Genomic DNA, 15310 nt, shown 5'->3' with positions numbered 1-15310 from the left:
GATGGTTGTAGATGTGTGGTTTTACTTCTGAGGCCTCTGTTCAGTTCCATTGGTCTATATATCTGTTTTGGTGCCAGTACCATGCTGTTTTGGTTACTGTAGCCTTCTAGTATAGTTTGAGGTCAGGTAGTGTGATGCCTCCAGCTTTGTTCTTTTTGCTTAGGATTGTCTTGGCTATATAAGCTCTTAAAAAAAGAGCAAATTTCATACGGTTCCATATGAAATTTAAAGTAGCTTTTTCTAATTCTGTGAAGAAAGTCAATGTTAGCTTGATGGAAATAGCATTGAATCTATAAATTACTTTGGGTAGTATGGCCATTTTCACAATATTAATTCTTCCTATCCATGAGCATGGAATGTTTTCCCATTTGTTTGTGTCCTCTCTCATTTCCTTGAGCAGTGGTTTGTAGTTCTCCTTGAAAATGTTCTTTACACCCCTTGTAAGTTGTATTCATAGGTATCTTATTCTAACCCATTTTATGAGGTCAGCATCATCCTGATACCAAAACCTGGCAGAGACACAACAACAACAAGAAAATTTCAGGCCAATATCCCTGATTGACATTGATGTGAAAATCCTCAATAAAATACTGGCAAGTTGAATCCAGCAGCACATTAAAAAGCTTATCAGCCATGATCAAGTTGGCTTCATCACTGGGATGCAAGGCTGGTTCAACATACACAAATCAATAAATGTAATCGATCACATAAACAGAACCAATGACGAAAACCTCATGATTATCTCAATAGATGCAGAAAAGGCCTTTGATAAAATTCAACACCCCTTCATGCTAAAAACACTCAATAAACTAGGTATTGATGGAACATATCTCAAAATAATAAGAGCTATTTATGACAAGCCCACAGCCAATATCATGCTGAATGGGCAAAAGCTTTAAGCATTGAAATCTGGCATAAGACCAGGACGCCCTCTCTCACCACTCCTATTCAATTTAGTATTGGAAGTTCTGTCCAGGGCAATCAGGCAAGAGAAAGAAATAAAGGTATTCATATAGGAAGACAGAAAGTCAAATTATCTCTGTTTGCAGATGACATGATTGTATATTTAGAAAATCTCATCATCTCAGTCCAAAAACTCCTTAAGCTGATAAGCAACTTCAGCAAAGTCTCAGGATATAAAATCAATGTGCAAAAAATCACAAGCATTCCTATACACCAATAATAGACAAACAGAGAGCCAAATCATGAGCAAACTCCCATTCACAAATGCTACAAAGGGATTTTTTTTTCTTTTTTTAAAAATTATACTTTAAGTTCTGGGTTATATGTGCAGACCACGTAGTTTTGTTATATAGGTATACACATGCCATGGAGGTTTGCTGCACCCATCAACCCATCACCTACATTAGGTATTTCTCCTGATGTTATCCCTCCACTACCCCCCTACCCAAACAGGCCCCGGTGTGTGATGTTCCCTTCCCTGTGTCCACATGTTCTCATTGTTCAACTCCCACTTGTGAGTGAGAAAATGCTATGTTTGGTTTTCTGATCTCATGATAGTTTGCTGAGAATGATGGTTTCCGGCTTCATCCACGTCCCTGCAAAGGACATGAACTCATTGTTTTTATGGCTGCGTAGTATTCCATGCTGTATATGTGCCACATTTTCTTAATCCAGTCTATCGTTGATGGACATTTGGGTTGGCTCCAAGTCTTTGTTATTGTGAATAGTGCTTCAATAAACATACATGTGCATGTGTCTTTATAGCAGAATAATTTGTAATCCTTTGAGTATATGCCCAGTAATGGGATTGCTGGGTCATATGGTATTTCTAGTTCTAGATCCTTGAGGAATCACCAAGTTTTTAAGAAGTTTAAGAAATGTGTTTTAGAAATTAGTAATTTGCAGATGCAATAGAGAAGAAAAATGTTTCTTAAAAAATATTGCAGGGTGGGGGGAGGTGAGAGGGATAGCATTAGGAGATACACCTAATGCTAAATGATGAGTTAATGGGTGCAGCACACCAACATGGCACATGGATACATATGTAACAAACCTGCACATTGTGCACATGTACCCTAAAACTTAAAGTACAACAATAAAAAAATATATTGCTAGTAGGGAAAGGGTCTATAATTTCCCTATAATGCTAGTAGGGAAAGGGTCTCTGCACCTCAACTTCATCTGTAAAAGTATATGGCATGAGACTGGGTAATCTCAAGGTTTTTACCACTTTTTCCAAATTCCTTTAGAAAATTACAGTGAATATAAGATGGCTTTAAACTTTGTAAGCAAACTAGAATAAATTACATGTTTAAGCTGTCTGATGAAATGAAACTAAATGAAAAAAGGTATTTAATTTAAAAGAATGTTTTATGAGTACAAATAAAATTGTCATTTTTTAAAATTAGTAGCCCTTTAAGGTTTGAATTTAATAGATATAAGTCAGTATCAGCAGAGATAACTAGCGTCTTCTACAAAACAAATTTCAGGAGAAGGCCTGATCACCAGCTCCAGAGAGCACTCCATATTAGCTCCATCATGCTGATGGCTCCAGAAGAGTGCATTTTTTTCACCTAAAATGAAATTATTTCCCTGATAAGACTTTGATATGGTTTTGCTCTGTATCCCCACCCAACTCTCCTCTTGTAGCTCCCATAATTCCCACGTGTTGTGGGAGGGACCTGGTGGGAACTGATTGAATCATGGGGGCAGGTCTTTCCTGTGCTGTTCTCGTGATAGTGAATGGGTCTCATGAGATCTGATGGTTTTAAAAACAGGAATTTCTGTGCGCAAGCTCTCTCTTTGCCTGCTGCCATCCACGTAAGATGTGACTTGCTCCTCCTTGCCTTCCACCATGATTGTGAAGCCTCCCCAGCCATGTCGAACTACAAGTCCAGTAAACCTCTTTATTTTGTAAATTGCCCAGTCTTGAGTATGTCCTTATCAGCAGCATGAAAACAGACTAATACAGACTTCATGACACTAGGAAGGGCACATGGCTCTAATGTCTCTTTGCATTCAGTACAGTACAAATTTGGTAAAAAACAATACATGCCATGAAAGAACCAACGTCAGCTCTCCAGATTTCTCTTTTTGTTGATGCAGCATTTATATACCAAGTTATCCAGAATAGCCTGAGACTGTATCAGTTTTTAGCCTGATGTTTTGTTTGATAAAACTAAAATAGTCTATATTTTTATGCAATTGGCCAAACCAAAATATTCACACACAGATACATTGATTCTTCCAGGCCACCAGGCCCAGCCTGGAAGGGCCAGAGATCTTAGCTGTCTCTCCTCCAGCTGCATAATATGTCAGTGTGTCATAAAAATATCAGATTATCTATGTACTATGATGAGATAAAGATTGGGAGCCATGGTGCTGGGATGACAACCTCTGAGGAGCAAATGTTTGAAGCACTTTTTAGAATAAAAAAAAAAGAGACAATTTTCTTCTCAATTTCTTAATGGTAAGTGTTTCTTTTCAGGGAATAACATCACTGCCATTTTTTAAAAAATTGAGACAAAACTTACGTATAGTAAGTGTACAATATAGCTCAATAATTTTTTACATATAGACACATCTATAGAAGCACCATCCAAATTAAGACACAAATTTCTAGTGCTTCAGAAGACCACCTTGTTTCCCTCTCAGACAGTACCATCTCCACCCCCAACCCAAGGTTGAATAACTATTCTATCATCATGTATTGTTCTGCCTGTTTTTATTTTAATGTAAATTGTTATCATGCAGCATATACTTTAAAAATCTGACTTCTTTTATTCAACATTATGTCTGAGATTCATTCATGGTCTAATATATTCTTCTTCATATGATGTGGCATCCTATTATGTAACTATTCCATAATTTATTTACCCATGCTACTATTGATTGAGAATGGTTATTTTCCACTATTTCAGTCCTCATGAATGAAGCTCCTCTGAACATTCCTATATATCTTTTGATGGAAATATGCACTAATTTCTCTTTGGTTTTATACGAACATAAATATATGTATATATAACTAAGATAAGAACATATCTATCTATCTACCTCTCTATATAAGAATAGAAAATTGGGTCATGGGTTAGGTGTATGCTTAGCTTTTGTAGATATTGGCAAATCATTTTCTAAAGTGGTTGCATCCCATCAACAATGAAGGAGAATTCTAGCTGTTTCATATCACCATCAAACCTTGGTATTGTTCATCTTTAATGTTTTGTTCTGATGTGTGTCTTAACTGGGGCTTTACCAATACTGAGGCCCTTTTCATATGATTCTTAGCCATTTTGACACTATGAAATGTGTGTTCAAATTGATCACACATCTCTAATTAAGTTATCTGCTTTTTTTTTGGTTTGAGTTCCTTATTCTGTTGATAAGTAATTTGACAAATAAATACATGTTACAAAAATCTTTTCCCAGCCTGTGGCTAACTTCTCATCCTCTTAATTTTATCACTGTATAAACAGAAGTTCTCAACTCCAATGTAATCCAATTTGTTAATCTTTTTTTTTTTTTGCATTTTTTGTGTCTTATTAAGAAATCTTTACTCATTTTGAAGTCATGAAGATATTCTCCATGCTTTATTCTAGAAGCTTTATTGATTTAGCTTTTACACTTTAGGTCTGTGATCCATCTCAAATTCACTTCTGTGTTTGATGTGAGGTAGGAGTTGAGGTTCTTTGTTTTTCACTGATATATCCAATTAACCCAGCACAATTTTTTAAGAAGACCATTGATTCCTACAGAAATTCATAACACGCTTATCATATCAAGGTACTATTTTAGTGTAGATATATTTTTGGAATATCCATAATTCCACTGGTCTATCTTTGTGCAAATATTATACTTTCTTAATTACTACAGCTTTAGAGTAAGTCCTCCTATCTGGTACAGCTCTGCTCTTTTTCCTTGACAATATCTTGGCTGTCTTAGGTTCTTAAGTATATATTTTTAAAGCACTAGATTAAAAATCTACATAAAAGTTTGAGTTTCATTTAGCCACTGACTACACATTACCTCATGAAAGATAATTTAACTTCCCTTTCTGTTTCCTCACTTGTAAAATGTGCAGTGCTTGAATTAGACAATCCCAAAGACTTTTGCATTTGTGATTTTCTGGCCCAATTCACACAGAAAGGGATGGCAACTAATATTCATAAATAAACCACGGGAAACCTCCATTGAAAGGATGATGGCCTAAATGCAGTCAATTTTTTTCTTCACAAATGTTATTTCACATTTAAAATAATGCATTTTGAAACTGGGGTTAGAGACTACTTGTTTAATATAATATCAACAGATTTACAAATTCATTATATTTCTAATTGCCTCTTTAAAATGTGACAAAACACATTGCTTTTATTGGAAGTAAAATTTTGATAATATTAAAAACATTGGCTCACACATATTTCTCTATTCCTAGGACAAAAATGAAAGTCTGCCATAATCGGCACCACTCTACCTCTCCAAATAGGATCTTTAACCTCAAACCCACCCTCTTAATTTTACCAGACTTATATACCACAATGCCACACTTCGTTTTGCTCTCAAAATTTTCCTAATTCCTCATGCCTAAAATATTCTCCTGCTTTATTTTCACCAATTCACACCTAATAGTTTCTTTACAAATCATATCTGCCTTTCTTGAGTAACTTTTTTCTACTCACTTTTTTACTTTGTACTCATCCACCTGCACTGCATTACATAGTCTATCTCTATACACAAATTTATTAAACATTTTATTCTCATCTCCCCACTTAGATTCTAAGCTTTTATTTTGAATGGTCAGATGTGGAGTACTGAGTTTAGTATTGTGCAAGTACAGCTAGGTCTTTGGGAAGAAAACTTAGGTTGTGAGTACCTCCTCCGTGCCAGTCATGTGTTCTCTCGTTTCACGATAGCCCTGTGAGGTATATCCGTCTCATTTTTAAAATGAGGAAATGATGTTTATTAAAATTAGGTAACATCCTCAGTGTCACTTGCAGCATCTGAACCTTTTCTGCCATCATGGAAATGGGGATGCTAACAAATTGGCTCAGAAGACCCAGCTGACCATTGGGATGGGGAGGAGGAGGGTCCTACAGGGCACAGACTAGGAACGGAGTGCTGCTTATCAGAGACAAGAGGCATTGGGGCCAGAAAAGCAGATGAAGCAAGAAGTGATACAATCAGGTCAAGGTCTAGGCTGAGAGATATAAGATATATGCCAAAGCCAGAGGAGCAGAGTGTGAAACAGGGAGACAAAATGGAGCAGAGCCTGCTTTGAAACGCAGAGATGGGATTGAAAGAGGGAGGATGTACAGCAACAGAAAAGGCAGCAGGTGATTAATAGGCATTTGCTGGATGCAAAAATTAAAAAATAAATGAATAACTTATAAGGGATAAATGAGACAGCAGCAACAAAACCATATTTAAACATTTGCAACCTGGGTAACTGGCAAATTATTAGTATGATTTAATAGAATTAGAGAATTCAGAAGAAAATGAAAGCTTGAGTAGGGCACATCGAAATGCATTTTGGACAGGATATCTAGCCATGAATGTTTAACAGGCAATTGAAAATGTATGGAGCTCAGAATAAAAGTAGATACTGGAGTTTGCAGCTTACAAAATGCTTTACAATGTTTTACCTCATTCTCTAAAATAACTAATAATAAAACTGGGGTTGAGAAAAGTTGAGTAACTTCCCCAAAGTGGCACAGTTAATGGGTGGATAATCCAGAATTCGAATTCAGGCTTCTTACCATAAAGTTGAGTGACTTCCTCAAAGTGGCACAGTTAATGGGTGGATAATCTGGAATTTGAATTCAGGCTTCTTACTATAAAGTTCAGTGGTGGATAATCTAGAATTCGAATTCAGGCTCTTACCATAAAGTTCAGTGCTCATTTTATTACATTTTACTGCCTTTCATATAAGAATGAGCAAATCATCTAAAGTAAAAAGAGAGTATCAGATAATATGATTCTATTTGGGCTGCAAATATGATAATGCCTTATGCTAACGTGCATAGCTTCGGGTGACAACGAACTGAAATTTATCAAAAACAAGTTGACCTCCCCCTTGGTTAAGGATTTTTTTTATTCATTCCAAGAGTTTCTTGCTTATTGCAATTTTGCCTGCTGGTGTGGACATAGCTGGCAGCATCACCTGCCTGCCAAAAAAGTAAATGTGCTGGAAGCTGTTAAGTGGATTAAAATTTCGTGCCACGAAGTAGTGCCCAATAACATAGTCAGAAATTCCACCTCAGCCAAAGATGTTCCTAAAAACTCAAAAACGAAAAGGAGAGGAAAGAACATTTTAGGAGGATTTATGAGGTAGAAGATACGAAGAAATTATACAATGTACAAGCAAAGACAACAAATATTTGAAAATTTGCCAGATAGCTGGAAGCCGAAATTGAGAAAAGAAAAATCCCTATGAGAACTGCTAGTTTTATAAAACATTCTGGGAGTTTAAGAAAAGGTAAATTACATAAACTATGCATCAGTTATATTATAATTATGCAGCTGAGCTGGCATCCTTATTTTCTCCAAATTCTATCAATCAGTCAAAGGAAGTCACAGTGCATGGTCAGATTCAAGGAATCTGGTCAGATTCAAAGTCACCTTGCAGTGGATGTAGACACAGACAGCAAGAACAATTGCAGTCATTTTGTTGTCAGTCTACAACTACCAATAACCAGTGGTTTGATTTCAGGCAGTTCATTTCTCTTGGCCTCAGTTTCTTTATCTCCAAGATATGGCTTAGGACTTTCTCTGTAGGATTTCTTACACTACTTTATTCCTAAGGCAACAACTTTCAAAACTGCCTTACAGGCAAATTAGAGGACTTTTTTGTATCTCAAAAAAAATACATATATATATAAACAAAGTGACATGTAGTTGCTTCACTACGTGTAAAGTCACTTATTAAAAAGCAAAAATGCCATATAGAACATAAAAAGTGAAATAGGAAGATGAAATAAAATCAAACAACATTAAGTCACTATTGCAAGTTGCAAATGATTGAAGATTGCTTGTTTAGCTGTTTGCCAACACTAAACCAAACTGTCCACTTCGTGTCCTAAATGGCCCAGCTTGGCACTGGATCATAACCCATATTCCACTTTATAGATTTTTCTTCATCAATAATTCAGGTTGTGAAAGTGATAGATATCAGAATTACTCAGACTGTTAATATCGTTTAAATTAAATGGTTAATTGCTTCATTTTCTATTTCACTTGGACCATGAAGATTGAACCAATTTTATGAAGCTCAAACTTTAGCCAAGCAGGTAGTAAGTGAAGGAAGTCAGTCACCAGCCAACAGCACTTCCTGTTTTAATATGCGGATAAGCAGAGTCTCATTAGAAACCCCAACCGCCAGAGAAGACAAAATGCTTTACTTCTCTCAGACTCACGGGGAAACAGTGGCTAACATAGAAATTGTTATTGTCCAGAAATAAAAACAAGCTTTCTTTGAATGCTAAGGAAAAAAATAAAGATTTAGTATTTTCCTTTGGTTTCATTTGCAAATATCTGTATGTACTGTTTTTCTTCAGGATACACAGTTGAAATGTCAAATTACTGGAATCTGGAGATTACTTTAATTAAATTTTGCCTTGCATAAATCAGTTTAAAAGAAGTTAACCCTAACTGCCTCCACCAATAAGAAAGAATGTATCTGAATTTAGCACAAATGGAAACTTGTAATGTTCCACAGTCAGGCGAGAATGAGGAAATGCTCAGATCTAAAAGCAGCTGTTGCTGTAAGGAAACTATTTCCTTGATATCTGCGTGTTCATCATCTTAACTCTCAGGCCCCCAGACAGCTGTCTCTTCAACTTCAGGAAATTAGACGCCAAAAAGAAGACCTGAAAAACTGAAACCTGCTAAGCCTGTACATTGCACACAGGGGCCAGGCAAAACTATATTTAGGATTAATTTTGAGAGCTCTGGGTGGTTTTTGTTTTCTGTGTTATGTTGTTGTTTTTAATTTGCAGGGAAGCCTGGATGTTAGAGTGATTAGTGTACACATCTTAGGTAGAGAAGTTACTAAGTAGATGTAAAGAAGTAAAACCAATTTCATTAAAACCTAGAGCATTCATTGACTTGTTTACTGGTGAGTGATGAGTGGCAATCCACACACAGTGCAGTATTTATTCTTTCAAAACAGAAACCACCATAACCTATATGATGTTAACAAAGGGAAATTGCAAAACAATAACAAAAAAAGCATTTTGGAAAGTAAACTCATTTTCTTCGCATTCTTCTTTCCATTGCTTCTGAAAATGTTTGAAAATCAGTAGCATTATAAACTTTACAGTCTCATTTCCCAAATTGGCTTTCTTCTTTTTCTCCTCCCAATCCTTGGTTATATTTGTCACCTTCTGTTTCTATAGCACATGGCTGAAGACCTAGCATTGCATCTGCAACAAATACTCTGACTTTCTTCATGAATATAAGTTTACAGGAATGCCTATATAAAAAAAAAAAACAATAGTAAGAGATTACAAATATCACATCCCTCTTAAATCAGCTTCCTGACTTCGTTTATCCATTCATGGGTCTGGTATGTCAACAACACTTGACAATGTGAGGTTAAACTACTTGCTCTGCTCATGATCTCATTCCCTCCTGCTATCTCTTTCAGAACAAAGACCTTGTACTATCAGCTGATGAATTGTCAGCCTCTTTGCCTCTACCTGTTATATCACTGCCATCTACACATCAGCTTAAGCCATTCCTGTCTTTAAAAAACACCGTCTCTGACCTTAAGCCTTCCTCCATTAACCATCATTCCCTTTTTCCTTCCCCTGAAAGCCATGTTCTTGCAAAGACTAATTTATAATCACTTGGTCACTGCATTTATTGTTCAGTCTACCATAATTAGAATTATGTCCCATCATTCTATGGAATGTGATTTGCTGAAGGTTATTAATGATTCAAATTTTTCCAATCTAATACGCTCATTGTGGACATCATCTATCTGGAGCTGGTAGCACAGTTGAGAGAGAGCTTCTTTACTCCTAGAGCTGGCTCCTCCCTTGAATGGATAAACCATTCTCCTGGTCTTGTGCTATCTCTTGGACCGTTTGCTCTCAGTCTTCCCTACGGCCTCAGCTCAGCTACCTCTGTCTACTGCTTAACATCCCAGAGCCACCACTGCTGTCTAGCTCCACTCCTCGATCTCCAGTCCTTGAAACCAGTCTTTGAAATCTTCCCTTTACTCTGGCAATTTTCTCCTCACTCGTCTTGCTGCCTCTATTCTCTTTCACATCCACTTTATCTATCCCCTCACTGTCAGCGTGATCTCTCAAAATATGATGAAACTACTTTTATCTAAAACCTTTAACTCCTTCCTGGAACTCCTTATCATGTTCCCTTAGCACAAATTTCCCCAGTAGCAACCCTGAATAAGGGTTTACATGCTGATAGTTTATTTGGGAGCACAAAGAACACCAACAAGGGAATGGGGAACTGACACAGAGACAGGAAGGCAGGGAAGACAATAGCTTAATCCTGCTAGAATATCCTGGGGAATTGCTACAAAACTCGTGTCTCAGATTTATCCTAACGAAGGGGGAAGGTTCTGGGATACATATACAACAAATCTAGTGAGTCTGCTTCTGGGGATGGGGGACTCACTTCCGCAGCACTTCTGGGAATGGGACGGGGGGACTCACTTCCTTCAGCACTTCTGGCCTGCCACAAATGGCCAGAGAACCTTCTAGAGATCCAACAAAGCCCCAAGGCACAGCTTGAAGTTGGCCCTGGAGCACAGTGAACTGGGCAAGGTACAAAGATATGGTGAGACTCTGACAGAATCTCCAACACATGGCTTACAAATTTTATTTATGTCACATTATCTTACCCTATCTCTTGTGGCACCCTGACTCACCTTCTTGCACGCCCTGTAGGGAAAACCTCTGATCTTGCAATGCTGGATTGCTCTGCTCTAGTTTGTGCATCTCTAGAATGCCCTTCTCCTCCTTGCTCACTGGTCAACACCTGATAATTTAACAGCCATCTCAATTGTTACCTCTGTCACAATCCCTGTCCTGAAATTCCCGTGGGTACTAACCAATGCTTCGCTTGAATTCCCACGTGCTATGCTCATGATTTGATTCCCTCCTGCTGTATAAATATCAATACTACAGCCTTGAACACTTCCCTGCAAGTTATGTTGCTGTATGCTGCTAAATAAGCCTTTGGTGCTAAAGCAGTGAATTTAGGTCACAGAAACTCCAAATATAAAAATAAGATCATGTATTTCAGGTGAGCAATTACTCCCATAACTATTTGTAGTGAAGTTGCCTACTATACTGATTTACCTTTTTGAGCAAAGTAAACCCCTGAACATATGACTAAGATTCAAAGGTATAAAAGTCAAACAATAGAGTTGGACCTTATAAGAAGAGTTTCATCCCAAGAGTTAAAAACATTTTATAGAATTTTCAATTCTACTTTGCCCTTTGGAAACACCCACTTTTATGACATAATAAAAAAATGCAACAATAAAAAATGTTGACATAATTGGCCAATCCCCACCCCTACCCACACACCCACACTACATACAAGACAATGATGGTGTAGCCTGAAAGAAACTCATGACTCTGGGACAGCCCTGCTTCACAAGGGCTGGTGATATTCCTTAGTTAGAGGATGACATGCATTCTGCATTTGACATATGCAAGATGGATCAGGGATATTTCAGTAAAATGTATGAAAAAGCAGGTTGTGTGAAAATTGAATGTTGCTATAGCAAACAGCACTTGGATTATATTAAGGAGGAGTCTCTGGAGGTTAGAAGCTTGTCAAATTATTACTGTCAGAACAAAGAGATCAGCATGGCCTCTTGAAGCCAAAGTCAAAAACATCAATTTGAGAAAAACTGGATAACAAGAGGGGTAAATACATTTTTTTAATTGAATTACCTTGTTTGCATGTCGGGAGGGCATATTTTGAACTAATCTTATGGATTCTCAGGCCCTTCAAGGTACAATGGAAAGAACGTTAAACTTGCAGTAAAGGATTGTATTAGTCCCTTCTTGTGCTGCTATAAGAAATACCTGAGACTGGGTAATTTATAAAGGAAAGAGGTTTAATGGACTCATAGTTCCACATAGCGGGGGAGGCCTCACAATCACGGTAGAAGAGGAAGGAAAAACAAAGGGGCATCTTACATGGCAGCAGGCGAGAGAGTGTGCAGAGGAATTCCCCCTTATAAAACTATCAGATCTCGTGAGATGTATTCACTCTCACGAGGACAGCATGGAAAGACCCACCCCTATGATTCAATTACCTCCCACTGGGTCTCTCCATGACACATGGGGATTATTAAAATTCAAGGTGAGGTTTAGGTGGGGACACAGAGTCAAACCATATCAATGACCTTGACACCTACTTGCCTGCCAACTCCTTTCAATCAACAGCATAATCCCTTCCTTTTAGGAACTGGTCAAGGATCTAATTTTAAGTTGCCTTTTTTTCAGTGCCCTGTCTCAAGCCCAATCAAAGCAAGTGATACTAAATGGGGAAAGTGTAAAACAATGGTATGCAACCTCACTGCACATTAGAATCACCTGGGGAACTCATAAAACCTATGGATGCTTGGACCCATCCAAGATTAATTAAAAGAGATAAAGCCCAGGAATTTAAAAATTCCCTCCAGGTGATTCCAATGTGACTTCAAGTTTATGAACCACTGACCCAGCGGCATAGGCATCGCCTGACAACTTGTTAGAAATGCAAATTCTTGGGCACCATCCCAGACTCACTGAAACAAAAATTCTGTGGGTGGTGTCCAGAAAGCTGTGTTTTAACGACTCTCCAGGTAATACTAATACTAAAATTTGACGACCCATGTCCACCTATTTTCACTGATTCTTTATCTGCGTGGTTTTAATCTCTATTCTAGCTCCCCAGAGAAATAGCTAACAACCTCACATAGATATTATGCCTAACCTTATACTTTTACTAAAGTTCACTACAGAAACCCAGTGAAAAGAGTGGGCTATATGTGATTTAGAATTCAAAAGCCATCGATTCCAAACCAGCTTTGCCCATTTGCTAGAGAGGTTACGTTCAGCAAGTTCTTAAAAGTCTCCAAGTGTCAGTTTTCTCAGCTTTAAATGAGAGTAATAGTGGTACCTATAGCAATGAGCTGTTGGGAGGAAAAAATCAGAATACCGATGTAAAGCTCTAGTGTAATGTCTCATATATAATAGCACTCAGGAAAGGCTGGCTCTATAAAGAAACTTTCTGAAAATTTGAAAATATATAACTAAATAGAGAAAAACCTGGAAAAGACTGTATCAATCAAAACAAATCATTCTCAGGATTTAAGACTAGAAAATATCCTGACCGTATCAACTTCTATTAGTCTATGAAAGATGTACGATACCTCATTGTTTCTTTCCCATCAAAGGTGGTTAACACGAAGGTCAGAACTGGACACCGAGCTATAAATTGGTAGTAACTTTACTGAACTTAGTTATTATTTTTTCATATTACATACACTCATTTATAATGTAATTTAGCTCCTTATCTGTAATGCTTGTTTCAAAACAAATCTGTGTATTAAGAAACCACAAATCCTTTTGAAACAAAACCGAAATGTGAAGAAATGATTAATCGTGTTGCCTTAGAAAAATCAAGAACCATGGAATACCATGCAGCCATAAAAGGAATGAGTTCATGTCTTTTGCAGGGACATGGATGAAATAGAAACCATCATCCTCGGCAAACAAACACACGAACAGAAAACCAAACACTGCATGTTCTCACTTATAAGTGGGAGTTGAACAATGAGAACACATGGACACAGGGAGGGGAACATTGCACACCAGGGCCTGTCGTGGGGGAGGAGAGCAAGGGGAGGGATAGCATTAGGACAAATACCTAATGCATGTGGGGCTTGAAACCTAGATGAGGAGTTGATGGGTGCAGCAAACCCCCATGGCACATGTATACCTATGTAACAAACCTGCACATTCAGCACATGTATCCCAGAATTTAATAAAATAAAATAAAATAAAATAAAATAAAATAAAATAAAATAAAAGAAGAAAATCAAGAACCACTATGTCCGTATCTCATAAAAATCTTTGAGTCTGTTTCATAATATTCCTTCTTGGGGTAAATTTTGTTGCTAGAAAATTTACTTTCGATGGTCCCTCTTTAACAAAAAACAATAATGCTCACTCTTTAAAAAAAAAAAAAAAGTAAAAAAAAATCATTTCTGCCAACCCACCAGATTTCACAATGGTAATCTGGGTCAACCACAAATCAGTTATTGTGTGCGTGTGTGCCCCTTCAATGTTCCCCTCTGTGCATATTTGAACTGAGATTACCAAAATAGATAAATGTGCATTTTTTATTTTATAAATAGTTTGTACAGCTCTGTATATAGTATTCTTTGTCTATATGTGTGTTTGTATTTAAGGATATGTTTATGTTTTTCTCTCTCTAAATGATAGAATTGTGGATTTAATTTTCTACTTTCTAATTGCTGTATTTTCAATTGTTTTCTGAAACAGTATATGTTACTTTTTAAATCAAGGGAAAATACAGATAATTTAATGCTTTTTAGAATTTCCCATTAAAATAATTTCCATTCAGGAACAAACTAGAGAACAGTCTGAGAATGTGTGATGGTTGTGGTCATCCTGGTACCCCTATTCAGATGACAGGCTTGATTCATTCTCCTGCAAAGAACTTCTGTGTACCATTGTCTGGCTTGGGCTTAAGGAGTTGTGATTCTCTGCCCATGTTTTCACAAAAGTAATTCTCCACTCATACTTTCTGAAAACTCTCTACCTTACTATATGCAAGTTGGGTGGATATTGCGTGGCACATGGAAAACTCTATTGTTTTGCAAAGAATATGGGAGAAGATCATTTAGCAACAAAAATGCTATTAATTATTCTGTCAGATATACAGGTGAGATTTATGTGAGTTTAACATTGTCTTTTTCACAGCTGTGCTATCCCTGACCTAGAATTCTAGAAATAATAATTTGCTAGATAAAAGGCTGATGATGCATCTCCACATCTCCTTTTTGCCAAGCCTTTAAAACTAGGCCAAATATCTACTCTTTCAAAAAGTTGTCACATTATAAGTGAAAGCTCTAAAGAAAGGCTTTTATTTTACAGCCTAGATGACTGAGTGTATCTAACATGTCTGTACATAAACGTAGTTGTATGGGTACCATTGAACCAATGTTTAAATTAGATGGGCACTTCGAAGACATTAATATGTTATTGTAACATAGAATTAAGAAAGGAAGTTCAGACTAAAAGTTTATACAGAAATATTCAGTAGAAAACTGAAAACATTTTTAGTTATTTAAATTTGCCTT

Source organism: Hylobates moloch, unplaced genomic scaffold, assembly GCF_009828535.3.
Source record: "Hylobates moloch isolate HMO894 unplaced genomic scaffold, HMol_V3 SCAFFOLD_14, whole genome shotgun sequence".
Classification (NCBI taxonomy): domain Eukaryota; kingdom Metazoa; phylum Chordata; class Mammalia; order Primates; family Hylobatidae; genus Hylobates; species Hylobates moloch.
Note: the sequence above shows the minus strand (reverse complement) of the source record.